The 22790-nt window shown below is 50.7% G+C and overlaps 1 long non-coding RNA gene across 3 annotated transcripts; it reads right to left on the bottom strand.

Moving 5' to 3' along the window:
* Positions 1-2652: 2652 nt before the first annotated feature.
* On the bottom strand, positions 2653-11550 carry LOC125394127 (uncharacterized). 3 transcript variants are annotated; one of them, XR_014999387.2, is made up of 6 exons: positions 11188-11550; positions 9395-9961; positions 8404-8558; positions 4149-8075; positions 3564-3785; positions 2653-3093 (listed from the first exon to the last, which is right to left on the bottom strand). It is a non-coding gene; the product is annotated as an uncharacterized LOC125394127 (long non-coding RNA). The 3 variants fall into 3 exon arrangements; XR_007230108.3 differs by having other exon boundaries at positions 3564-5739; positions 7952-8075; positions 11188-11545; XR_014999386.2 differs by having other exon boundaries at positions 3564-8075.
* Positions 11551-22790: the final 11240 nt, after the last annotated feature.

Genomic DNA, 22790 nt, shown 5'->3' with positions numbered 1-22790 from the left:
AGCTGAACATTTATTACTTGAAGGGGAGAGAGAGAGAGAGAGACAGAAAGACAGAGACAGAGAGAAAGAGAGAGACAGAGACACATGTGCACACGCCAAGAGCGAGAACAGAAAAAGACCAAGATGGCAACAAGAGGTCAGAAGTCACTGGGAGTGGGAGTGGCCTTAAAGGGGCCAGAGATCAAAAGGAATAACAGAACCACCGACTTAGTCAACTGGAAAAGGGGACAGGGCTGGTGTGGTCATCACTGTTGCCCCTAGGGAGTTGCTGACAATCAGTTACGTGACTTTAGTGAGGATGCCCAGGGTCCAGGTGCACCCACGATTGAGAGGCAGGCTGTATGCACCATGGCAGTCAGTAACCCTCAGCCTGTATCTACCCGGCTGTCTTCTTCCTCCCTCCTACCTGCTAGATGGATCCTTAAGGAAGTGGCATTCCCACCTGGCAGAGAATTCTGTATTCCAGGAGCACAGCCGCCATTTTCCACGATGCTGCTCAGTCCTATCCTGGTAGTTACTGACTTAGCCTTGCGTGGGAAAGCTAAGTACAGTCAGGAACTGAGAGTCAGGTTGCCAGTGCACAAAGGGACTGTGACGAGGACTGGCCTGTGTGAATTAACTTTTCAGGATTCCCCATCTCAGGCTGGTCCGAGACAGGGTAGAAAGGAATCTGGCTCACGCTGCACATCAAGCTAGACTGGCAAGGACCTTGCTCAGGATCCCTAAGGCATACATCCAGCACTCCATGGAGGCACTGACAAAAGCCCTCAGCGCACCTGAACCCTGGCTCTGGTGCCATACCTGGACACGCAGGAGGACGAAAGGCGCCCATGAGGCAGGGGGCACTGGGCCAGGCTCTACAGAGGCCACCCGCCCTGGCAATGCAGCTGTGGCAGCTGAGGCAGTTAAATGTAGCCAGGACCCATGATGCAAATCTCTGGTTGTGATCTCATTTTCTTGGTGGAGGGATTTGTTTGTGGACTACCTGAAGAGAAAAACTCCCAAGAGGTCCCAATAAGTCAAACAGTCTTATTTACCACCAGCGCGGCCTCGGCCTCCAGTAGGTTTCAGCTTTTAAGGGCAAAAATACACCATTGTGAAGTATACAGAAAGCAAGTGTTTACAGAGGATGTTTACAGAGGCGGAGAGATAACGGTTAAGTGGTCAGGCAGTTGCCCTTTCTCTCTCAGAGTCACACTGTATAGGAATTTAGGGCTAGTCCGAAGAGCCGTTTTGCCCAAGATAGTTTTAGCACTTAAAATATTCTTAGGAATACGTTCGTGAGACGGCTTAAGTACAGTTCAGCTGCCCTACAGATGGCACCTATTACCTCACAGACTGAGCAAACACTGGACCACAAAACCACACGCCCAGCCCAGGCTGCAGCTTGGGAACAGCACCTCCTCTTTCTAAGACGTACGTACATACATACGTACTTACGATGCACATTCAAGGAAGCCAGAGAGTGCTTTCTTAAGCGCTTCATGGAAACCCATACCAGCAGCCAATTTACAGTGCATCCTCCGCCCATTTAATCCATGGCACACAGGTTCTGAGAAGTTTGAGGTCAAGAAAGGGGTTTAGTAAGGCTGTCTGCTATGACTGCAGTTAGTCAGTACCATGGACTCTGTTTAGATAGACGCCAGGACTGAGGATATAACTCAGTGGCGGAGTGTTTCCTGCGCATTCGTGAGGCCCTGGTCTCTGTCCTCATCACGTATGCAAACATAAACCTAGGTGTAGCCGTATGAACTGTGGCCTCTGCTCCTCAGGAAGCCGAGGCAGGAGGATTGCTTGAACCCAGGAATTGCAAGACAAACTGGGCAACCTAGTCAAATGCAGATTCCAAAACAAAAGAGCAGAGTGTCTGGATTGCTTCCCTGTTCTGGAGGCTGAAGCTGAAGTGGAGGGGCCTGCAGGGCTGGTTCCCTGTAGGCAGGCTTGGAGGGAGTAGCGGCCACCCCCAGTTTCTGGTGGTTGCTGGTGACTGTGGGCAACTCTTGACTTGTAGATGCCCTGCCGAGCGCTGCCCCTTCTTCGCATGTGTGGAAGTCTTTGTCTAAATTTCTCTTTTCGCAAGGATGCTCATTGCATAAAGGGGCTGCCTTCTTCCGGTGTGAGCTCAACTAGCGGCATCTGGACGAGGGTACTCAGCCAATGCGATAAGCTTATTAGGAGCCGACCACCCAAAGGACGTCCTTAACTTCCAACCATTATCACCTGCCAGAGCAGCACTCAGTCATCGGTAAGTTTAATGGAGGCCTGAGTCTCAGTAGTTTACTCTGAAGCAATACCTGGTTGCGGTAAGAACCACAAACTTAGATTACCCAAGCAGTACCCAAGAACAGACCATCCAGGAAATTCCTAACTTTCCAACCACTGTAGATAGGATCACCTGCCAACACACATTCACCAGGACACCCTCAGACAAATGTCAGCCAACCAGGGGTCCTGAACCTTAGAAATCCCTCGTCCCCACTAATATTCTTTAAAAAAATGCTGGCCGCCGGTTCCCAAGCAACCTGCCCAAGATCCCCAGGCGGTTCCTGAGTCCCGGGAGAGACGGCAGGCAGTGGGCTCTGGGAGCAGCCAGTGCGGCAGCAGGCAGACACATGGGAGGCGGGCAGGAGACAGAGACATGGACATGTAGAGTGAGATTGAAATATTTATTCAGGGGGTTATGGAGGAGAAAGGGAGGGGGCAGAGAGAGAAAGGGAGAGGGAGAGAAAGAAAGAGAGAGAGATGGGGAGATGCGCGCAGCCCCCAGAAGAGAGCAGTAAGAATGTGTGTTCCAAGATGGCGGGGAGAGGTCAGGGGTCGCCAGGAGTGGGCGTGGCTTGCCCCCGTAAAGGGACCAGAGACCAAAGGAATAACATTCCCACATCTTCCTTATAATAAAAAGCAGGAGATTAGACACCACAATTTGAAGAAATTGGGGCGGCGAATTCTCAAGACTGTTTCCGCTGATTTGTGGGCATTGTCTTTGGTGGGGGGGAACCCGAGAGAAGGCTGGGTGCTGGTCACATCCTGGCATAGCTGGTCTCTGCTCCCAACAGGTGTCTGTGGCATGGAAATGTTTGGTGTCCCTTGTACCTGGTTAAGGTATTGGCAGAACAGAGGACAAAATTAAATTAAGGAAAAAAAAATTTTAGGACCAGGGAATTGAGGGGGATGTATCTGACCTGTTTAAGGTGGGTTCTTTAATTTGACTTCCTAGAACTCACAAGAACTCCTTGGGTTTGTAAAAACAAAAGTTTTAGACATATACATTGTATAATGACTGTGATATATTTTTGTATAATGAAAAGTATTTTTTACTTGGTGAGGTAACCTGGCAAAACCTCTCAGCTATCAAACTGTCAGAGATCTTTGAGAAGGATAAGATTTTACTTGAGTTACTGATTAAAAAATGACAGAGAACTTACTTGGTTGGCACCCAGAGCTACTCTTTTGGGTCCTCCATGGTCACTGAAGGTTGTACGTGACCTTTGGTGTTTAGTGCAGGACCTGTCTGGCTCCAGAAGACCCTGTGGGCTAAGAAATCTGTAGGAAGACAGGCCTACCTTGACCAGAGCAGCTAGGCTGTCGAATCCAGTGATTCTGTCCATGTCTGGAGGTCTTCAGTATAGGTGAAAGGCAGTTTTGCCAAATGGTCAGTGCTTGGCAGTCAAAGCGAACTGCAGATGGACGTTTCTCTGAGACTGCAGATGGACGTTGTTCTGCGCCCGTTTGTCTTCTGTCTTCTTGGAGGAAACAGAGTGCTGCTGCTAGGAGCCAACCTGTCTCTTTTCGTTATGAAAAGTTTTTTTAATAATTAAATATTTAAATATCACATTCTCCAGATCTCTGAGCAGTTGTGGGCTGTTTATATTAGGTATACAGTATAGAATCTGTCTGGAAGGTTGGGTCTGAGCTTGATTGTACTGGCTCTTAATAGGTAAGATTTACACACACACCGCACACACACCACACACACACACACATCATACACATACACACACAGACACACACAAACACCCCACATACACCATACACACACCACACACTACACACCACACATACACCATATATATACACACACAAACACCACACACACACACACACACACACACACACTGTACACACCATATTTCAAGTCTAGAGCTTACCTTTGGATCTTTCTAAAGTCAGGTGTCACTGGAGACTCTATCATTCCCTGGGGTGTCATCTAGACATCATCAACCTATGACTGGCAGGTAGAGATGTCCATCTAGACATTATCAGCCCCTGACTGGCAGATAGAGCTGTCCAGCTAGACATTATTGGTCCCTGATTGGTAGGTGGAGATGTCCATCTCGATCATCAGCCCCTGACTGGTGGGGGGAGGGTCATCTCAGATGACTGAAAGGTAGCCCAGGACCCTGCCCAGAGGCAAAACAATGACTCAGCACTTCCTTCATCTTCAGCTCCACCCAGGTCTTAGCAGAAGACACCATATCCCAGAGTGTACCTTCTAGACTGAGCAAAAGAAATATGTCTCAGTTGACACTCGGAAGCCCTGGGCCCTCTGCCTCAGTATGCTCGGGAACTGCAGCTCTGGAAAGGCAGGAATGTGTCCTGTGTCTGAGGCAGGAATGTGATGCCTAGTTCTGGTGCAAATGGGACATACTAGTGAATGGAGCTAGGTGAACATTCACCAACACAAACGCTTCCCTCTTGTGCCTCCCGCACTCTGGAGGAGCGGCCCAGGCCTTCCTGAGAAAGAATAGCCCTGTTGGAACGCTCCCTTCTGATTAACTCAGGGAACCCGGAGAATAGAAGGGGTTTTATTAAAACTCGATGCCCAGCTGGTTCTCAACAAATCACTGAATCTGACATGAGCGTCTAATAACCAGAGGCTCACTCAAACGCCACAATAGGGGGCTGCTTTGACATCTTATTGACACAAAGAGTCACATTGAAGGAGACCAGACGGGTGACATTTAGATGCATTTGGATGAGAATCAGCCAGGCAGACAAGAGGGGCAGCCTTGGGTCTAGAAGAAGGCTGACTACGGACTGTTACATTTAAAATTGTAAAGAAAGAATTCATTAGCCCAGGGTATGATGCAGGCAGATGACGCGGTCCATAAGCTTCAAGAGTTTAAGTCGATAAACAATGAACATGGAATAAGCTTAATCAAGTAAGGGATCTCATGGCTCAAAGGGCTCACAGGTTAGCTGCAATCCTCCTAGGTGTCCATGATCAGAAGGAGAAGTGGTACGGACAGATCCCAGTATTAGTCAACCTTAAAGAAGAATGGAACCCAGGTATTTACAGCAAAATGGACGCAACTGGAGGATGTTGCGGTGGGTGAGAAGTGAGGCAGACATTAAAGACAAGGACCACATGTAGTTCTAGAACTACAAATCTCCCAGACGCATTCTGCAGCTCCCTCGGGGTTCCAATGGTCATGTCACATACCTCCCTCCCACTGAGGATGGACCATGCTGGCGGTGGACTATCCCAGAGACAGTGATTGCTAATATACTCAGAAATGGGATGTGGTACAACTTGACTTTCCATGGGAGTCAAGCTTGAAATGGTCGCTCTTGAAAATGCCCCAATCCCCAAAGCCGGTAGAAAGTTATGTTGAGCCTTCAAAAGCAAGAGTCAGGCTGTGCATGAGGGTGGCACAATCTCGTTATCCCAACAACTCTTCAGTTGAGGCAGGAGGATCCTGAGTTTGAGGTCATCCAGAGCTACATAGCAAGAACTTCCTGAAGAAAACAAACAAGCAAGAAATTAAAAATAAGAGAGAGATGGTCCTGAGGGCTACGTTTGGTGGGGGCGGAGCTCAGTGGTAGCTGGGGTGCTGAGCAAGGGCCCACTGAAAAGCCAAGTCAGAGTAAAAGTCATGCCCACTCAGCTAAAGGCATTTGCTTTTCTTACTTTCTTTATGAACATCAATGCATGACTGATGGAGACACTTTTAGGGGTGCTTGGAACACAGCTGTCACCAGCAACCAGGCATCACCAGGTCTAGAACCTTAGGCTGAAATTCCCCAACAATCTCTGTTAGCTACAATATGACCCATTCTGGTCTTCTCTATAAATGGAGGAAGGGGTTTGTTTAATAATGCTTAGCTCTTATCACTGTAAATCTGAGAAGTCTCTAGTGCCTTCCCATAATTCCAAAAGAGTCTTCATGCTCTCTGAAGGAGAAGAAGCAGGCATTACACTTGTCTTCCAGACTGCCCCCAGGCTGCTGCCAACTCTTAACCTTCCCTGGCCTCCTGAGACCCCTCAGCCAGGGGACCGAGTGCCTGCCCAGGGTCGTCCCAAGCTATCCATGCTGTGGTCTCTTTCACTTGCTGTTAAGTTCCTCAGGCTGGCTGCAGTGACTCTCACATGGCTACCACACGTCATAGTATGGCTTATTATTGACCTTAGTATTAGCTAATCTTTATCAAAACCCCGAAGTGGGCGACTCCCTCAGGGTTCCACTGTGGCTCACAGCCCAACTCCTTACAGAATCACAGGCCCCACAGACGAAACCCTGGCGTCTCCAGAGCGTGATCCGTGAGCTTGTTTGATTGGCTAGTGTTTGATCACTGCTGAATTACTCACACTGTTCCTCAGCCCGCTGTTATGAATGAACATGAATCAGATAAGAGCCAAAGTTCCCTGGGTGACTTCATTCTTCCCCCTGAAGTGAAAGCAGGCCACGGGGCACTATCACTCCCTTACCTGGAAGGAGCCCCACATCACTGCTGTGGGGTTCAGGAAGGGGACCCTAACCTGAATGGAAGTCTACAGAGCTCAAAATGCCAGACCCCTGGGTGTGGGGCTCTCTTCCTGAGCAGCGTGTGACCCTCTGGATTGTGAGAAGGGAAAGAAACCGTGTGAGTCACTGCACGTTACAGGTGGAAGGTGGAGACTCTCCACTCCTTCCTCCCTTCTCTGAGTCCCAAGACCTAAACGGATCCTTTTGGCTGAGCAAGATTTTCTTGGTGTGGCTGAACTCCGGTCCCCTTTTGGGCTGTCCCTGAGAGTGCTCAGCAAACCAGATCTGCTCCCCGGATTGTGGTGGAGCCATGCCAAGGGCATTGCTTTGGTGGAGTCAGGATGTGACAGTGGCTTGAGAACCTCTTCAGCGTGAGGGACTTCGGTTCCCCGGGGTCCTAAAAACTCTGTCACCCTCTCTGCCGGGCTGGGCCATCTGTCACCTTCCCCCCAGTTCTCTGGGCTCTGTCCCACCCTGTGTTTCACTCACTGCCCTATTATCAATTCTGCCTCTCACTCACTTCTAGTGAGGCAGGGGTGGGGTGCGGGTGGGGTGAAGGGGTAGGGGGTGGGCAGGGCAAGCAAGGTGTTGGTTTGGAGCCTGGGCTCCTCTTCTATTGTCCTCTATCTCTACAGCTCCCCCCATCAATGGATAAAGGATTTTTATCAAAGACTCTTCTTAATAGAGATTGCAACCACGGGGAAGATACTCTGGGCAGAAACAACCACAGAACACAGTGTTTGAAGTCCTTCCACGCTCTCTCTATAGAAGGAGGCTCACGGTGACCTGGCCCAACACCCTCATTGTGCAGGCAAAGAAAGGGATATCCAGGCAAAGAGACGGTTTATATCTTGTCATGTGACTAGTTCTTGACTAGACCAGAGTCCTGCTTGGGTCACCCTTTTAAGGGCTCCTTAGCTGAGCTCATTTCAGTCTCAAAGCACATGTGTGGCTGCAGGTTCACTCTCTTTCCTCACCCCCACACCCACTAGCATGGCACGAGGACTGCAGGCTGTGTCTCTCCCGTCCCCATCACATCCTCATGCCAGAATAGTGCCTGACACACAGGAGGACCTCAGTAAAGGTCGCTGTTGGTTGGCCGGTGAGCTCCATCCGTGCCCTTTCAATAGTCAACCCTCTGGACTCTTACTGCAATGGATCAGGTAGTCACCAAGTAGACAAACAAGAGGGTGGCTGTTACTCACCTCTCCTGCCTTTGGCACACAGGGAGGTTACTTCACCCACCTCCAGGCAGGAAGAATTGCTGAGTTACCCATTTGCTGGAGAGCCCGGCAGGGCTTCAGGTTCTGCCTGACCATCCATGAGGCCCTGTTGAGAAACCAAAGACAGTGGCTGAGACAGATGGGTGAACACTGTGCCACTCAGCAAAATGGTCTACATGTGTGATCTGTGGCTTTGTGCCCAGAGCCAAGGAGACGCTCACACAAGCGAGCATTTGCTGGTAACCTCAGGGTTACCGTGATTATTTGGAACTGTGTTTCTTTAGGGGAAATGACATGATTCTGTGCAATGTATATGTATGTGTGTATGTGTGTGTGTGTGTGTGTGTGTGTGTGTGTATATATGTATATATATATACACACACACACACACATACATGTCTCCTTGAAAATTCAAAATGGTTTTGCTGTCTCACCTCCTTTTCTGGCTTCTCCAATTCTTCCTTCTTTCTTCCTATTCTGATTGGGCTGTAGCTAGTAGACCTGGGCGTTCAAATGTCTGGCTTACTCATAGTAAAATGGCCCGAATGCAGTGATACAGAGGCCGAATGGAGCTTCAGATATTGGACCCCTAAGGAATGAGGTCAAAGGTTTTGTCAGCCAAGGGACCAAATAGCTTTCTGGTTCCATGGACACAAATTGCTCCTCCAAACCAACAACCTCCTTTTTAATAACCTATTTTCCCAGGCCCGCACCCTTAGTGACACAGGCCGTTTAGCATCTAAATGGCCGGGCCTTTCCCCTGGCAGCACACGGGGCTCTAAGCATGAGAAGGCAGCTCCCTTAAGTTTAGGAGGCTTCCCAGTTTCCCTGGGGCATTTTTGCTCTGATTTGCATTCCTCTGAGACTTCCTTCTTGAGGACCTCTCTCCCTCTCAGGAAAGTGAGAGGAGAGGAAAGAGAGGAAGGAGGGGGAGGAGAAAAATGAGGCCTCAGAGGACCAGACGGTAAGCTGCTTTTTAAAGAAACCAACTGAAGTTGTCAGAGTTGTATTTAACAGTAAGCTCTCAACGCTCTTGACATCTCTACAAGGAGCTTCCGGGCTTTTGTATCCCAGTAACTAAGCTGGGCTGTCCCCATTTCTGTTCCCACAGGTGTCTGGTACACTACTCAGGAAAGCCCTTTCTCCTTCAGGAAAGCCCCCGGGTGCCAGACGAGGCTGCAGAAGGATGAGTCTCACAGTGCTGAAGGAATAGTAGAGACTAACTTTTGGAACCCTCCCTCCAAGTCTCCCTGCCTCCCTTCCTTTTCTCTCCCTCCCTCCCTCTCTTTCTTTTTCCTCCCTTTTGACCAATTCGTGTAGCCCAGGCTGCTTTTGAATTTTGGTGTAGCTAAGAATGACTTTGGACTTCTGATCTCCCTTCCCCCACCCCCTGAGTTGTGGGATCCTAGGAATGCATCACCACACCTGGTTTATCTGGTGCTGGGGTCGAGCACGACCAGCTGAACCTTTTGGCACCAGCCCCGAGCAGAGGGAGTTCTGTCAGGAAACTGGCTGGAGTCTGTGTTTCCTGGTCAGGTAGGGTATCAGAGGCACAGATATCAGGGTCTTTTTGGGGGATTCTGCTCCGGGATGCTGTGGGGGTGGGGAGGACCGAGGGGATGCAGAGAGCAGAGGCTGCAGGGGTTTGCAACTCGGTCACCTGACCACAAACCTGCTGGGCGGAGGAAAGAGGAGAGATTCAAATGGAACAAACAAACCAAGCTGAGGGAAGAGGGGAGGAACAGAGACCTGCAGGCACCACAGCCTCCACCACTCTCTCCAGAGTGAGCCACAGAGCCTGAAAGGCCAGTTTGGTGAATGGGTGGAGAAGAAAGATTTCTCTTCAGCTGAGGGAAGGTGGAAGCCAACAGGAGGATAATTGCTGGGGCTGCCTTTGCATGGGTGTCCAGATGGGCCCTCTCATTTCTAGTCCTTTCTTCTGGGCTGAATGGACAGTTTCAGCTTCATGAGAAGAAAGTGCTTCACCTGGACCTGCGGGCAGAGTTACAGAGGGGCCTGTTGGTCTGCTCTTTGTAGACAAGCTTTCAGAGAACTGCCCTTGCCTGAGGCTGCATCTAGGGTCTGAGAGGGCCTCTGTCCTGAGGGTATAGGGGAAGCCAGCAGGCCTTCTCCGGGTCTAGATGAGGTGAAGATATGTCCTGCAAAATCTCAGGGAGTCTGGACACCTGTCCAGGGACCGTCTCTTTCTGGACAGTATTGCCCGCAGACATCTTCTTCCAGGGACTGGAGACCCCCACTCTGTCAGAAAGGCTCCTCTCTGGCTCACAGAGCTGTTTCTGGGCAGTCCCTAGCCAGTCACCTCAGGAAACCCTGGGGTACGCATTTCTGTACCCATCCTTGAGTGTGTGTGAGGTGTTGACTCTGGGGTCCAGGCCCTGGTCCCTCTCCACACCCCCAACTCAAATATGAACTCAACCCCTGGAGCCTCCCTGTGCACTCACCTCAGAAGTCTCAGGCTAGACCATCAATCACTTCCCATCCCTCCACCGAGGCAGAACCCCAGCCCTTTGCTCATCAGGGTTTCAGAACCCCCCTAAAAATGTGCCAGCTTGCTGCCTCCCCTCTGTGCCCATCCAGTGAATCTTCTGACCCTTCCATTCCTTCTAACCCCCACGCAGCCACTTCTGTGTGCAGCCCCACCTCCACCTCTCTGCTTACTGCCTTGTGTCCTGGCTTCAAACTTCATGTTCCAGAAACATCCGAGGGCAGCGCTGCTCAGAGCTCCTTCGCCCATTACCTTCTTCACTTTATTCCTTATTGACAGGTTCAACCCTCACATAACAAATACACCTCTCTCTCTCTCTCTCTCTCTCTCTCTCTCTCTCTCTCTCTCTCTCTCTCTCCAGAGTTTCTCTGTGCAACCCTGGCTGTCCTCAAACTCAGAGATCCGCCTGCCTCTGCCTCCTGGGATTAAAGGCCTGTGCCATCACCACCTGGCTGTCTTTCATCTTAAGACCCCTTTTTGCTCTATGCAGCTTTGTCCCTCCCTGGCAGCCCAGGGATTCCTGCAAAGCCCCTGAAGTCTGCGTCAACACAAGCCCCACCTGGCACTGATGCTCAGCGCCTGAGAATGTAGAGATGGGGGAAGAGAAAGTCGGATCTAGGTCAGGACTTTTCCGAGTTGTACCTGCAGGAAGAGACAGACCTGGGATAAAGCTAGAGATGCCAGCCTCCGGGGATGCCCCTCAGCTCCTCACCTTAGCGTTCCTGGCCCTGTGCTAGGTCCTGCTGGCTGTGTAGCTTGTGTTCTGTTCCTCCTAGTTCAAGAGTACTCCCTCATCCAGCTGCTGCACTGTTGGTGGGGAAAGCACAGGGCCGACCCTAGAAGGTTTGCAGTCCAGGAGGGGAGGCAGGCCATGGAATAGTCTCTCGAATCACCGCTGTTTATCAACCATTACATAGCCTAAGGGTGACTGTGGCTCTTAAACTAAGGGCCAACCAATGAAAACACGCTCCCTGTACAAGAGCCAAACAATGGCCCTTGTTCAGCAAGCCCTTTCTTTGCCTGCCTGTGCCACCCCAACTGTGCAGCTGCTTCAGCCGCCCCTAGACCCCAGGGCACCTGGCAGTACTTGGTGACAATGACTGTATCTCTACTCAATGAGGATCTCCCTTTGCAGGTACGGGGAGAAGAGTATGCAATGTTCGTTGTGGCCCCGTGGTGTGTGCCTAGAAGAAACACAGATGCCTAGTTGTTGGAGGAAGGGGGAAGAACAATGGGACAGTCACATACAAAGGGACTCTGTGTCAGGAAGAGTTAACAGGCAGATGTACACACAGCAAGTAGAAAGATTATAGACACGCAGAAGGAAGGGGCAGAGTGGGGTCTGCAGCGCTGGTGCCGTTATATGCAAATTTCCTGGGGTTCCTTTTTGTACACAGACTCTCTAGGTTGTCTAGGCTGCCCTTGAACTTGTGATCCTCCTGCCTCTGCCTCTCGAGTGCTGGAATTATAGGAATGTGTTACCATGCCTGACTCATCTACGTAAACTAAAGAACACCCCAAACTGTGTCGTTACATTATTTTCAAGGCTCTTATCTCTATGGAGCCACAGAGATGCAAGCACACTCTGTGAGCACACACGTATCTAAGAACAGGTACCAGGTACATTATAATTGATACCTGCTCGGTGAGGATGGGAGTGGAGATGAGGGGTAGAGGGCAAAAATGCGGCACTACTCGCTTGAAAGGGCTTTGCACAACCTGGTCCTAATTGTACACCACAGTCAGCTCCTTCCCCTGCTGTCATGGCACCACACAAAACAAGGGCACACAACTCCGACAGTCAACCTGAAACACCCGAGCTTCTCAGGGCGTGGGAATGCTACTCTCTTTTCAGAGGTCTTGGGGATGACCTCACTCAACTCCCCGCATGAGGGCTCAGCATCTTGAAGCAGCTCCAGTCAAATGACTTCAGAACAAGGAGAGGACAAGGGGCTTTCTCTAGCCCTCTGGTGCTCCTTCCTGCCCCAGGCTCTGTCAGGCTCCGTCTTCCAACTGCCCAAGCCAGCGTTCCCTTGTGTTTGTTTGAAGGGCTTGGCTGTGTTTGTCTTAACACACGGGCGCCCCATCTGAAGCAATGCCTTGTGCTCTTGTGCAGTCCAAAGGGAAGGTCTCCTAAGGAGTGGGGAGGCTCTGTCCTGCTCTATCAGCGATGTGTAGTGTTTTTCTCTTTCCAGGACAACGGCCTCAGAGCTCAGGTGAGGTCACCTTCTCTGGACAGGTGAGAGCAAAACCCAGACTCCAGTGGGAGGGATCCTGGTTAGAGGATATGACGTCACCGTGGCACCGAGACACAAGAAGGGATTGAAGGGACCGGCTTTCCCACAGCCTGTTGGGTATTCACTGGCTCTAACTGCAGCAGATCCAGACCCCTTGCCCTGTGTGGGCACACTGTGCTGATGTCAGCAGCTTGCTGGGACGCAGGTCCATAAAGCTTCTGGCAGAGGAATCACATAGGTATCAGCGTGGGCCCTGGTCAAGGTTTATGATTGTCACTTTGAGGTGGAACAATACGTCCTCAGAGAAGCCACTTTCAAGATGATTTCTATCCATAGTGCCGCCCAAATCCCCCATGAATCACTTGTTATTGTGATTATATTATATATTATATTATTCTTGTTGTTGTTAAATCACAGTGTGGATACATGGGGGAGATAGCACATATCGAAAGAGCGAGGTTTCAGAACCTGTATATTCCCATGGAAACAGCACGAAACATCCCCAGACCACAGAAGTTCCTTCACACCTGTCCCTTTCTCCAGACTACCCTCCAAAAGGAAGCCATGTTTTGAACACCTCAGATGGGAACAATTTGTGTGTGTGTGTGTGTGTGTGTGTGTGTGTGTGTGTGTGTGTGTATGCATACGAAGTACAGAAGTCAGCATCCGAAGCCTTCCTCTGTCCCATCCATCTGACTATGGGGGGCAGGGTCTCTCACAGAATCTCAGCTCGCCAACTGGCTACACCGACTGGCCAGTCTGCTCAGAGATCTACCTGTCTCTGTCCGCCCAGCACGGAGAGGACTGGCCTGCATTATCTCATGGATGTTGGGGATACAAACTCAGATCCTCACACTGGCACATCAAGCACTCTGTCCAATGAGCCATCTCCACGGCCACCACCTCAGTCTTGACTTATTGTATCAATATCGGGGTCAGAGAAGTCGGCAGCCAGGAAAGCCTGCACCGACCGACTCAGTTGTCGCCGGCTGAATTTGGGAATGCAGCTGGCACCAGCTTGAGCGTGCATCCTTTCGAAGTCCTTTGCTGACATGGGTAAAAGGGATATGGCCAGCCAGGGATGCAGTTGTCTAGGGTGGGGGGCCCTCTGGAGAAGGTCAGTTTAGCCTCCAGCAGAATGAAACAGAAACAAGCCAGCAATCTTCCTCCTACATGTGTCTGTCTTCAAGTTAGATCTACGGCAAAGTATCATTCCCAGTTGGCTCTTGGGAAGAACACAGCTCAGTTCTAATATTCACATAACACTCAAGATCAAAGCCCCCTTGAAATGAGCTCCCTTGTCCCCACTGCCCTTGATGGGAAATAGACAAGGGACCAGCCATATTACCACCCTGGGAACTGCTGAGGCTTGCAGGGAAATAAGTGGCCGGTGTAGGCACGAAGCCCCACAATGAGTTGGCAGGAATCCACATGGCAACCCAGGCTGGTTCCCAGCTCACCCTGGACCACTGGGACTCAGGCACTAGTCAGGGGCTGAAGGCTTTGCTGAGTATCCTGGCCGTACTGGGAGAGGGAGTCTGCATGGATGGGACAAACATGGCACAGGCTTGAGACATAGACTTCCTCCGCACACTGGGGCCTCTGGAGGAAAAGCCTCTATGGTGTGGCCTCTGAACTTTAAAGATGGGTCACTGGAAACCCATTCTGTGTAGGTAGCCACGCACACACGAGAAACTGGTTTGTTGCGGGCACGTTGTTCCTAGACTTTCGGTGCTGGAAATTCCCTGGAAGTAGATGACAAGCCAGAGTCCTTTTGGTCTTAGGAGTGTTTCTCATTTGTGGAAAAGAGTGGCCTAAGCTATTTAACTCCCACAGCTTTCCTTAAGGGTGTCCTCGTCAGAGCGCTGAGCCACGGCCAGGCGCCGAGCACTCAGGAAGTGGTCACAGGACAGGCTTTTGTCAGAGCCAACTCACCATGTGCTCAGCAGCTTCTTGGGTTCCAGAATGGTTGCAATTTTATTAACTGCCTCAAAAGGTAGGCACGGGAGACCCTTAGGTAACCCACGTAGTAAACGGCCACGTTGGGATGGATTTGACTGGGTCCGTATGGCTCCAATGCCCCCATTCTCCCCAGAGAAGGTCAGCACGAAGACTGGTATGGGTGGGAGGTGGGGTGGGGGATCTTTGTACCTTCTAGCGAAAGTCCTCAGGGTAGCATAAACCGGGAAGTGGAGAAGGCGGGCACAATATCTCTAACAGTCTTACAGGAGTGGTCCATTAGCGCCCAAGGGGGAAGGAACTCGGTGGTCCCTGAACCCTACCTTCATTGAACAATGAGAAAACCCATTTTAAGAAGACAGGCACCTGGCCCAGCCCTAAGCAGTATAAAATGAATGGGGCATCTCATGAGTCCTAACCAAGTTTCCTAGGGCCTTCTCTTTGCCAGTGGCCCTGAAGAGTCTCTCTCTCTCTCTCTCTCTCTCTCTCTCTCTCTCTCGCACTCTCTCCCTTGCAGCAGGGCACACAGGTTTGCTGTAGGCAGAAGATACACTACAGCAGAGCCACGAGAAAGCCGGTGACCCTGGGATGACTGGCAGGCCTCAGAGATGAGGTCTTTGCCCTCCTCACCATCCTAGTGAACTTGCTGACTTTGAGAGTGAGCTCTGGTCACACTTTGTTCTTTTGGACTTTCCTGGCACCAACACGGTGCTCACTGCTATGTAGGGGGCACCTTGCTCCTTATAGAGGTTGGGCAAACATTGCCCGGGAGAGTGGGACTTCGGGAGAGCAGGATAGAAGAAAATCTCCTGAAGACTTTGGCCTCTCGGATGAGATCATGGGCTTTAGAGGCAGAAGCATTTTATAGATCCAATAAACGCAACACAACCTGGCTATTATGTTCTGTCAGTTGTCGTGATACTCTGCCTTGAATTCTCCACTGGAGGAGGAAGCGAAATGAAAACCCCGTTTCAGGTCAGTGACCTACCCAAGGTCTCAGCCAGATAGGGATAGCATCAAGGATCAGTCATGGGGCAGTTCTGGAACCTGCTGGCCTCTCTGCCTGCCACATGGAGGTCTTGCAAAACTCTTCCATCCTGCCGCCATAGCTGAAGCCAGCCTGCTTCCCTCATCCCCCGGTGGGGGTGCTGCCTCCATGGAGATATCATATCAGTGTTCTGACTGGGTACTAAAGACAAACAATCCTGCTGCAAGAGAGCCGTGCGCTGCGGAGCTGCCCTGAGGATGGGCATCCGTGGTTCCCAAGCAGAGAAACTCAACACGGTTGGCCAAGGTCGTACAGCTGCTAAATGACCACGCTGACAGGAACCAAATAATGGCAGTGTCTTCTCAACACATGTAACAACGCAGCTGTCCTTCCCCGGATGTGTCCCTTGCACAGGTACTTCTAGATCAAGTCAGTTATTGAGTCAAGGACTGTCCCTTCACAGGGCTGGGACAATCCAACAGAAGGGACACAGAGGTCTCTCACCTAGGGAGGGGGCATGTAGCTTTGGCGTCAGCTTGAAGAGTTCTCATCTTCGAATGACACGCAATGGGATGATTCTACCACCTGGCTCTTCTAGTTCTTCAGTTTAAATGATCTCCGTGGCCTCAGCTGTCTATCCTTAGGCAGAATGGCCAGGACTTGACCGTCTGTCATTCTCCGTCCCACCCAACCTCATGAGTGTCCTCCTCGGAAGCTGGGTCCCCAGGTGGAAGACAGTGCCCAGACAGACTGGCTGGCCTTACTCTGGTACTATGGCTGCATGAAGGTGGCCCAAAGTAGTGCTTTGGTGGTCACGTGGCTCACAGAATTCCTCTGTGAACAAGTGGAATTTCCCACTCAGTGGCTGGGACAGGGCAAGTGTTGATGAGTGTCTGCATAGCCGTACACTTTGGGGGAGCAAGCTGTAGCCAGAGTTCGATGTGAGAAAAGCAGGGGCTTGGGAAAGTACTATGAGCAATCAGGCCTGATAGCCAGCTGCCTGCCTAGCAACTCCAACTTCTATTGTATTCCAGCCGATCTCGAACTCTGGAGTGGGAGGTCCTGTGGGGGTGGGAAGGCGGTTCAGCTGTCCATCTCTCAGCGGAGTGAAGAAGCCTGCCCTGCAGGCAGCCCACTGCCTTCCTCTCCTCCCCGGAGATGAATCAGCTGCTGACCGGTGAGCCACAGCTGAATAGAGGTACTGTTCTTGCTGGAGCAGTTTCCAAAGCAGCCACAACATTTTCCTCCAAAGCGCTCAAGCGTGTGTCTCTAGGGCTTCCCTCATACGATTGATCGCTGTCCCCGAATGTGGGAAGACTGTCTGCCTGTGAGCAGTTCTCAGACCAGAAGGATGCCACTTACAGCGGAGGGGGGAGGGGTGATGCCAGGTGAGATACCACCTGTGACAGATTTGGGACGAGGCGGGTCTATGCTTCCGTTTAGGGCTGAGGGCCACCTCCACCTCCATCTTCTCATGCACTGACTGGCTGCAGAGAACCTACGAAGCCTGCCCAGGATGCAAAGTCAGCACCCGGGAGAGCTGTGCCCACCCTCGTCCTGTGAAGTGAGGTCAGCAACCTCAGGGATGCCCCAAGAGGGAAGAAACCCCAGCCACGAGCCAAACGCCCATAGAATCCAGTTGGAGGGGTCCTCACAAGGGCTCGGGATGCTTCAGCACATGGGAAGCCAGGCAATAGAGAGCAGCCCTGCTGACAGTCTTACTGTGGGCACCCAGGCGATGCTTGGCCAAGGTTCAGCGTGTGTGAGCAGTGCCGCTTCCCATGCAGAAAGCTCCGATCTTTCTAAAGGCACTACTGACAGCTGGAGCGAAGCATCCCTTCCTGGACTCCCTGGAATTGTCCTTGTGGAAGCTCTAACCCTGCTTGACTGAAAACTCCAGATTCAAAGGCGTGCACACAGTTTGCTTGGGCAGTGAGGCACCGGCAGTGTCCAGCCAGGTTTTCTGAGGGGCCAGCTGATTCGCTCACCTCCTCATCTTGGAGGTGAGGCCCCCAGATCATTCAGACCAAAGCGGAGAGCCGGTAAGCCTTCTGCCTGCCTCAGTGGGAGGATGAGTAGGGAGCCACTAGGAAGTTGCTTAAAAGTCAAAACCAGGGAGCTTTTCTGGAAGATCCTGACTCAGCCGATCTGGCGTGGACCAGGAATCACTGACCCCTAATGTCTGTTATTCAAGGAGGCTTCCACACAACTGCTGGGTGTCTGGATGCCGTTGGTTTGAAAGGCTCCAAGGAGAGCTCACTGTCTGCACGGAATAGCCTGTCTGTCACCAAGGCCACCTACTTGCCTAGCGACCAGGGGACAGCACTGGCTATTTTCCCATCATGCTTGTTACCTTCTTGAGGGTGTTCAGGGAGCACACAGCTAAATCTAGTGTTTTTTTTTTTTTCCTGGAAAATGGAAAACAGGCGGCAATCTCCTTATCGGGGGACCAGTGTGTCAAACTCAGACAAGAGGAAGTCACGGACGGAGAAATGGTCCGTGGTGCGTGTTTCCTAGGGCTGGCCTGGAAGACAGCTGCACTTCTGTCTGCCCTTGCCTTTGCCCGGAGGGGCTGATTTTGAGTAGGGGAAGTTAGCTCACTGGTTACTTGTTCCCTCAGGCCATAGTGTCTTAGCCTCTACTTGCTATTAGGAAACAGGGAACACTCCTGACACCCATGAAATACTGTACTTTGCCCCAGAAAATGCTGCTCTAAGTGGGGTTCTCTTTTATGGTGGTGTCCTAGCCACAGCCCTCCTAGAGATGGTATCATAGTTCATGCAGGATGCTATAACAAAATAGCACATGCCAAAAAACATAAGGAACAGAAATTTACTTCTCATGGTTCTAGAGGCCGCAAAGGCCAAGATCAAGAACTGGTGCACAATGGTGCTTGCTCACCAGGGCACTGGGTCTTCACAAGGTAAAAAAACTTCGGTATAAGTAGACTAACTGAGCCAGGTGGTGGTGGCGCACGCCTTTAATCCCAGCACTCGGGAGGCAGAGGTAGGTGGATCTCTGTGAGTTTGAGGTCAGCCCGGTCTACAAGAGCTAGTTCCAGGACAGCCAGAGCTGCTACACAGAGAAACCCTGTCTCAAACACAACCACAAAAATAAGTACACTAACCCTGTTGACATAAGCGCCACCCTCACACAAAGCACTTCCCGAGACCCCAGCTCCTAATACGTCACCTCGGCTTTAGTGGGGACAGAAGCATTCAGATCATACTGAATCTGAAAAACTATTTCTGGGATGAGACATGGTTAATGAGGGAAAGTGCATCCCTAACTCCCCAAACCAAACCCAAATAAACTTGGAGAATACCCTCTGTTCGCAGTTAGATACTGTCTGTGTGATCTGGCCCTCAGAGGTGCCTGAGTCAGGGGCAAAGTTTTAGGATTAGATTCCGGGAATCCCCACAAGAATCCAGCAATGGGGGCTTCAAGCAGATTTCCTCATTGAGAGGTCTAGCACCTTCACCCCACAGGCTGGTGGCCACGATGCCAGATTCCTCGACGGTAGGTAGTGGCATGGGTCTGGGCACGAACAAACGGGCTGTGAAGACCATGATGCTCTTTGGGTGCAGTCAATTTTCCCACCAAACAGAACTCTGGACTGGAAGACAAAAAAACACCACTGTTGGCTAACTCTTGTCCTCACTTAGGTGGGCTAGTGAGGCGTGGCATATGCCAACCGGAAGACACACGGGGTTGACCAAGCCCGGTAGCTCGGGGTTAGGTGCTCAGTCATACCTTGTAGTCAGTCTGAGCTACACATCCTTCCCTTGTGGACAGTAAGTATGGTGACTCTAGACCACTACACTCACAGCCCCAAATCACTGTAAGAAGCATTTGCCAAATGATGCAATGCCCATTACTCAAATTTTATGTTTGATATTTATATCTGTGGATACCTACCAGAAACAAAACAAAAAAACAACCAAAAACCTTATTTTCTTTAAACAGGAATTGACCATAATTAAAAGTATAATGAAAAGCTAAGAATGAAGTTTCATGGCAAGCTTTCTAAATTTACAAATTGGAACCCTTGCCGGAGGGCCAGGCATGGGGAAAGACACTGCACACTTGGAAGGAGATGTTCAAGAATTTGTGCTCTGCGGAAAGGCGCCGACCACGGAAGTGTCCCAGGCCTCTCACCTGAACACGCGAATGTGCAGAATCAGATGCTGATAGCCGGGGACATTCCTCCAGCCTGCTCTCCGGCAGAGCAGCTAAGAAGACTGGAGTGTGAGGTAAACCTGAGGTATGAGGTGCCGCCTACCCACAATGTTCCTTTCTTTTCCAAATATGCACCCACAGCGCATTTCAAATTCAACACCTCCCTCTTTCACTCCCTCCCCTCATTCCTGAGCCAGACCCAGAAAGGAGCCTGATTTCCCAATGGGTGTCCCAATTCAAAGAGGACACAAGGGGACAGATCCGGACTTGCCAGCCCCATGGAGAGCACACAAAGCTTGGCTCTGCCCAGAATGAAAGCCACAAGCGGTTCAGGGATGGCTTGTGGGCTAAGCCTGTGCCTGGATCCCCCTAGGCCTGCAGCAAAGCCTACCCCCAAGGCTTCAGCTATGTGTACGTGGTATGGAGCCAATATGTGACACACCATTGAGCCTTATTCTGACTCCTGAACCTTCAGAGGCCAAGACTGCCATATCCCAGCCCCCTTCTTTCTGCATCTCACCTCTTCTGGGACAGAAATTAAACACCCTCCTGGCAGGATAGCTTAGACACATCTACAAAGGCAGTTGAGCTCAAACACAGCTCCTATAAACCACTTTATTAAACTCCCTGTTCCGTAAAACACATAGAAGTGGACCTCTAAATACATTGAGTTCCTCCTCAGCAAACACGTATAGAAACATATTCACATTTTCCTGCTGCTTAGATTGTTCTTCCAAACATGCTGTGCAGAAAAGATGTGCACAGAGTTGAGGACACCACCCTGTCTCCAGGCACCCAGCCATTGCGGTCTGAACCATTCTGGCAGGCTTCTCTGGAGCTGCCCTTGGGCCCCCATCTCTGCTCAGGATCCTAGAAGCTGCTCCGGGGCAGACACAGGTCCAGGACCACTGAGATGGTAGGTCACTGGAGACCAGCATGGTGGCCATGTCTCACTCCTGTGGACCGGGGGGGGGCAGGCGGGGGGAAGACACTTAAGAAGAGGAGATGCTTGCAACACGGTGTTGGGGTGCAGCAAGGCTTGGGCCCTGGGGAACCTCCAATGGGCCCTCCTCATTCACCGTCCATAGATCCAGAAGCACATGACTTCATACATCCAATTCCCACCCATCTGCAGGTCTTAAGTTTGAGACAATTTCATCTACCTGATTCTAGTGCAGTGGTTCTCAACCTTCCCAAGGCTGTGACCCTTTAGTACAGTTCCTCCTGTGGTGGTGATCCCAACCATAAAATTATCTTCAGTGCTACTTTTTAACTGTAATTTTGTTACTGTTATTAATTGTAATGTAACTATCTGATATATAACCCTGTGGGGTAGCGACCCACAGGTTGAGAATCTCTTTTTCAGGCTTATTCTGGCAGCCCAGACAAAACCTCCTCAGGGCTGTTTTCCTTCCTTCCTTTCTTCCTTCCTTCCTTCCTTCCTTCCTTCCTTCCTTCCTTCCTTCCTTCCTTCCTTCCTTCCTTCCTTCCACAAGAGATGGGGACTGGGACCTTGCTTCTGCCACTGGTCACTACCTCAGCTCAGGTGCTGCAACTCAGTTTCCAGTCAAAAGAGGAACAGCAAGGACTCACCAAAGGGAGATCATAGCCCCATCCGCAGTCACCGCCCACATAGCCAGTCCCCACCCACTAGTGTCTGATCCAAAGAGAGGTTTCTCTAAGAGTAGGGGACGGGGCTTTAAAATAATCACGAGTTTCAAGTGTGCTTTCTACTTCTCAGGTTTAATAAAGATGTAGTGTAAAAATAAAACTTAAAAAAGTGTGTGTGTGGGGGGGGTGCTGAGGCTGAGGAGATGGGTTAGCAGTTAAGAGCACTGGTTGCTCTTCCAGAGGACCTGGCTTCAATTCCCAGCACCCACATGGCGGCTCACATCTGTCTGTGACTCCAGTTCTAGGGGATCTGATATCCTCACACAGACATGCATGCAGGTAAACACCGATGCACATAAAATACACATAAAATAAAAATTTAGATTAAAGACAAAATTGTAATGAAAGGAATGTTGGGCAGTAGCCGAGTTCATGCTTACAGGATGCCAGATCTCCGGTTCACATCTTCCTGATGTTAAAATTTCTGAAATCAGGTTTTCTTGGGGGCGGAAGTCTGCTTCAAATGAATAAACCAACCTCAGTTTGGCTTTTCTTAGAACTTAAAAAGCACTGTACCATGGAAGAGAAGCTGCCACCAGGAAGCTATCGCGGGAGCTGGGTATGGTGTTTTGAACCCACTGACCCAGCACTTAGGAGGCTCAGGCAGGAGGATTTCCTAGACTATATAGAGGCTAGCCTAGACTACACGGTGAGACCCAGACTGAAAAAGCAAAATAAAATAATAGGGGGAGGGAGAAGAAACTGAGGTTTCAGGAGAGAAGGAAGCCTGGCCCACAGAAAGGGTCATTTCTTTCTCCACCTAGAGTGACAGAAGAGAGTGACCATCACTCAACTGCACAAATGGGAAGGTGAACCGGAAAGACACACTCAACTGAGCAGATCCTTCTGTCTTCCCACTGAAACATGACACAGACTGTGGAAAACCCTGCACCTTATATGGCTGACCTCCTCTTCAGGGCAGACTACAGTCCTGGGCTTCCCAATGAGTCTTGCACCCTGGGGGGTCCCCTGAACTCATGGTAGCCTCAGAATTCTACCCACACTAGTCTGACATCCTACTCACATAAAATCCTCACCTAGAGTCATTTGAGGAGAACCCAAACAAGCCATAAAGTCCCCTGAGAAGACAGACCCAATTCTACAAACACCCAAGAGCTTGTGAGAGGCCACTGCGGGCTAGGGATGGGTGTGTCTGTGTGTGCATGCACACATGCACAGATGGAACCCAGAAGCTGGGGGATGGGAGTAAGAAGGTACAAACATCTTCATAGTAGGGATAATAACCCCTACCCAGGGAGGCATTTCACTCTGAAAAAGGAA

The sequence above is a fragment of the Myodes glareolus genome, chromosome 20 (assembly GCF_982192425.1).
Source record: "Myodes glareolus chromosome 20, mMyoGla1.1, whole genome shotgun sequence".
Lineage (NCBI taxonomy): Eukaryota > Metazoa > Chordata > Mammalia > Rodentia > Cricetidae > Myodes > Myodes glareolus.
Note: the sequence above shows the minus strand (reverse complement) of the source record. Positions and strands in the feature narration are given on the sequence as shown.